Here is a 5275-nt window from a genome sequence, read left to right on the forward strand (position 1 = left end):
AGCCACCATGTCCAGCCTCTACAGCCACATTTATACCATAAGTCACTACCATATTTTTTAATGGCTACATTCTTTTAAATGGGCCATAACCAATCACCTACTAATAGATATTTAGGTTATTTCCAACAGTTCACTATTACAAAGCAATGCTGCAGTGAAAATCTCTTCAGGTAGATCCTCAAGCAATAATTTCTATAGGATAATTTTCTACAAGTAGAATTCTGTGTCAAGAGCAATGGCTGATTGAAGGCTTTTTATGCCACTTCAGAATCTGGGAAAATAGCTGACTTTTGCCAGAGGTGAAATTAAAATGTCCCTTAAGTAAATTTATTCAGCCACCACTACCCCCCATGATTGTTTGGATGTTGTGTTTGTTGTGTTGCTTGGTACATCCAGCCTGTGAAAGAACAAGTCTAGGCCAGTTTGGAAAAAATATGCAATCACAGGAGCTTTTCCAGTCAAAGCTTTCAGGTCTCAAAAAGCAGGTTAACTCTGGAGACAGGGTGAGGCAAAAGAAGGAGCATGTCAGAAGAGCAGCTGGGGCCCGGAACCAGGCTGGGCGTGAATACCAATTGTACCACTCACTAGCCATGCGAATTGGGCAGATTATTTAACCACTCTAAGCCTTTTCCTAACCTATAAAATAAGGATAGCAATAGCATCTTATCTCATAAGGCTATTGTGAAGACTAAATAAAAAACGTGGGCATTTAGTGCTATACATTTCCCTCTTAACACTGCCTTAGCTGTGTCCCAGAGATTCTGGTATGTTGTATCTTTGTTCTCGTTAGTTTCAAATAACTTATTGATTTCTCTCTTAATTTAATTATTTGCCCAAAAGTCATTCAGGAGGAGGTTAATTTCCATGTAAATGTATGGTTTTGAGCAATTTTCTTTGTACTCAATTCTATTTTTATTGCGTTGTTGTCCAAGGGTGTGATTGATATAATTTTTTTTTTTTTTTGCATTGGCTATGAATTGCTTTATGTCCAATTCTTTGGTTGATTTTAGTGAATGTGCCATGTGGCGATGAGAAGAATGTATATTCTGTTGTTTTGGGGTAGAGAGTTCTATAGATGTCTACTAGGTCCATTCAGTCAAGTATTGAGTTCAGGTCCTGAGTATCTTTGCTTTGATGATGCGTCTTGCCTTGATGATCTGTCTAATACTGTCAGTGGGGTGTTGAAGTCTCCCTCTGTCATTGTGTGGGAGTCTAAGTCTCTTCATGGGTCTCTCAGAACTCACTTTATGCATTCATCCCCTCTGGAGGATGCAGCAACAAGGCATTATCTGCAGAGAGCAACCCTCATCAGACACTGAATCTGCCAGCACCTTGATCTTAGACTTTCCAGCCTCCAGAATTATAAAAAATAAATTTCTATTATTTATTTTTTAAAAAGAACTCGCTTTATGAATCTGGGTACTCCTGTGTTTGGTGCATCTATATTTAGGACAGTTAGGCCTTTTTGTTGATTTGAACCCTTCGCCATGATGTAATGCCCTTCTTTGTCTTTTCTCATCTTTGTTGGCTTACAGTCTGCTTTGTCTAAAATTAGGATTGCAACCCCTGCTTTTTTCTGATTTCCACTTGCTTGGTAGATTTTTCTCCATCCCTTTATTTTAAGCCTATGGGTGTCATTGCATGTTTTTTTTTTTTTTTTTTTTTTTTTTTTTTTTTTTTTTTTTTTTTTTTTTTTTTTTTTGAGACGGAGTCTCGCTCTGTTGCCCAGGCTGGAGTGCAGTGGCGCAGTCTTGGCTCACTGCAAGCTCCGCCTCCCGGGTTCACGCCATTCTCCCGTCTCAGCCTCTCCGAGTAGCTGGGACTACAGGCGCCCGCCACCACGCCCGGCTAATTTTTTGTAGTTTTAGTAGAGACGGGGTTTCACCGTGGTCTCGATCTCCTGACCTCGTGATCCGCCCGCCTCGGCCTCCCAAAGTGCTGGGATTACAAGCGTGAGCCACCGCGCCCGGCCAGTCATTGCATGTTAAATGGGTCTCTTGAAGACAGCATGCTATTCGGCCTTGCTTCTTTATCCAGCTTGCCACTCTGTGCCTTTTATTTGGGGCATTTAGCCTATTTACATTCAAGGTAAAGGGAACACTTATACACTGCTGGTGGGAAGGTAAATTAGTTAAACTGTTGTGGAAAATAGTGTGGTAATTTCTCAAAGAACTAAAAACAGAACTACCATTCAACTTAGCAATCTCATTACTGGGTATATACCCAAAGGAATATAAGTCATTCTACCATAATGCACACGTGTGTTCATTGCAGCACTATTCACAATAGCAAAGACATAGAATCAACCTAAATGCCCATCAACAGTAGACTGGATAAAGAAAATGTGGTACTTATACACCATGGAATCTATACAGCCGTAAAAAAGAATGAGATCATGTTCTCTGCAGGAACACAGATGGAGCTGGAGGCCAATATTCTTAGCAAACTAATGCAGGAACAGAAAACCAAATACTGCATGTTCCCACTGATAAGTGGGAGTTAAATAATGAGAACTAATAGGCACAAAGAGTGGAACAACAGACACTGGGGCCTATTTGAGGGAGGAGGGTGGAAGAAGGGAGAGAATCAGGAAAAATAACTATCAGAACTATCAGGTACTACGTTTAGTACCTGGGTGACAAAGTGGTCCATGCACCAAACCCACATAACACAAGTTTGTCTGTAATAACAAACCTGTACATGTACCCCTAAATCTAAAATAAAAGTTAAAAAGAAATGTAATTTAAATCACAGCATCCATCACACAGCATGTGCTCAACAACTCTCAGGTATCATTAACATAACACAAAAAGATCTTCCTGTCTCCAAAATTGTATTAAATTAGAGTAGATTCAGAGGGGATATGGGGAAAAGAATGGAGGGTGTCAGGTTCCTGGAAGAGATTTTTCCATTGTCTGCAAAGGCACATTGCTAGGAACAGAGGGAATGGGAAGGAGTGGGAGGAGGGGCAGCCAGGGCAAGAAACTGTGTTTTCTCAAAGGGAAAAGCTCACAGTAGGAGGTGGAAGGATTTTGGGTTTCTGAGAAGAGGTGAGGGGGAAGAGTTGATAGAGACTACGTGGTTTAGAATCCAGGTTACAAATGTGTTCATGGGAACTCTTCTCTTTGGATGTGCACAATCGGATCAACAGACACATGCCCAGACCCTGATCTTTAACAGATATTGGTCAATTCCTCCTCACCCTTTGGCATCAGGCAAATGTGTAAAAGGCTAACGTCTTCCTTTGACTTCAAGGCCTCATGTACGGTTGCACAAGACATCTGTAGAGTGGCGTCCCTAGCATTGTGTAGTGCCCAACCTGAACAGGTGTACCTGGCAGCCCTGCATGACTTCCACCCTCACGTGCTTCCATATTGCATTGTGTACCATCTGGCCACCTGTGGTCTTATACAGACCATCAGGTCCCTGAGAACAGGAACATGAATTATATAGGGGTTTTGTTTTTTTGTTTTTTGGTGTTTTTTTTTTTTTTGCCTCCCACGGTGCCTGGTACTCAGTTAGTGATCAATAATTCTCCCCTAGCAACTCTGTTCCCTTCTGATTAGCCCCAGGGAGAGGAAGCAGCCTCCTTTGAGACTCAGCCCTACCCTGTGGGAATGCTCAGTCCAGGCATCACATCCAGTGCCCAGTCCTCTGCCTGCCCTCCCTTTGATACCAGCCCAACTCAAGCACCAGGATATCATTAGCAGAGACTCTCAAAGGAAAAGGAACTTCAAGTTCATGTCACCCAGGGCCACAGTATATGGCCCCACAGGCTGTCCACCGCGCAAGCCCAGGGAGCAGCCTTTTCATGGATATGATGCAATATGTATGGATCCTGCCATCCAACCCTTATCCAAGTAGGATTCCAGAGGCCTCAAGGCCATTCTTGGAGAGCTCTCATTTTCAGGTAGTTCCTTGCGCCAAGCCAAAATCTGTCCCCATCTCCACCCAACAGTGGTTCACACCCTGGTCCCTATTCTGCCCTCTGGAGTCCTACATACAAAGCCTAATCACCTGTTTCAGACCCCACCCAGGCCTCCTGGATTCCAACCAAGCCAGGAAGCAGTTGTGTTTCTGAAGGAGACCCCTCCCTTGTCCCACCTCTGCAGTGGGGATAGATAGAAAGAGCAAGGCTTAGGATAACCTCGCATACTAGGTGGCCCTGCCCCTGGCATGCCCACCTCTCTCTGCTTCTGCTGCATGCCCCAAGCCTGGCTCCCAGCCTAAAACACACGGGCCCAGTGCAAAAGTAAAGTAGTCAAGAAGTCAGGAAGAAAAGACCGCATTCCTGCTTCCTTCTCAGCAAGTTTCCCAAGCAATGGGCCTCCTCGGACACAAAGCAATCTCCACAGCCTGGGTTTCCTCAGGTTGCTCTTCAGGGAAAGAGCCTCCAAGCTTCCTGAGAGCCCACCCACCATCCCAGCTGGTTATTCCCTCTGATGGTAAGCATTCCAGGGAGTGTGGAACAGCCACCACCATGTATTCCTCCCTGGGACTCATACAGTCCCAGTTTGGGGATAAAACAAAAGTTTCCCCAGAACAGGCAGGGAGGACGCTGGCATCCTCTCAGCTCCCAGGAAAAGGGTCATGGACACATCCCCTCCTGAAGGCCAGTGACATTGCCTGTCCCACACCCCCTTGGACTATGCTACCTGTATCTAGGAACCAAAGGCAACACCCAGCTCCTTTCACGCTCATGGGTTCTGGGGACAAATGATAACCCACTGGACATGGGGAGGGCACCTTCCCCCAACCAAGAAACTAAGGAATCAAGGGCTGAGCTGGGAAAAAGAGCTACAGGGAAGGAGATGGGCTGGACCTGGATTCAGGTGGGCCCTGGGCAGGTAGTTCCTTGCGCCAAGCCAAAATCTGTCCCCATCTCCACCCAACAGTGGTTCACACCCTGGTCCCTGTATCTAGGAACCAAAGGCAACACCCAGCTCCTTTCACTCTCATGGGTTCTGGGGACAAATGATAACCCACTGGACATGGAGAGGGCACCTTCCCCAGGAACTGAATGAATGCCTATGAGGCACACTCAGTGGAGGGCAAAGGGGAGAAATAAGCCCAGAAGCAGTAAAGTGACAAGGGAGGAGTACGAGTAGCACCCAGGAATCCAGCAGAGGTCAGGGAGCTTGGGAGAGCTAAGGCAGGCAGATAAGGTTCTGGGCTGTTCCTCTTTGTGGCGACAGCCAGAGAAATAGCTCAGCTAGTTGCATAACCCTTCTATTTGCCCAGAGCTTTTGTCCAGAAACTCTCTGTCCCGAGAGGT

Source organism: Symphalangus syndactylus, chromosome 8 (genome assembly GCF_028878055.3).
Source record: "Symphalangus syndactylus isolate Jambi chromosome 8, NHGRI_mSymSyn1-v2.1_pri, whole genome shotgun sequence".
NCBI classification, from domain to species: Eukaryota; Metazoa; Chordata; class Mammalia; order Primates; family Hylobatidae; genus Symphalangus; species Symphalangus syndactylus.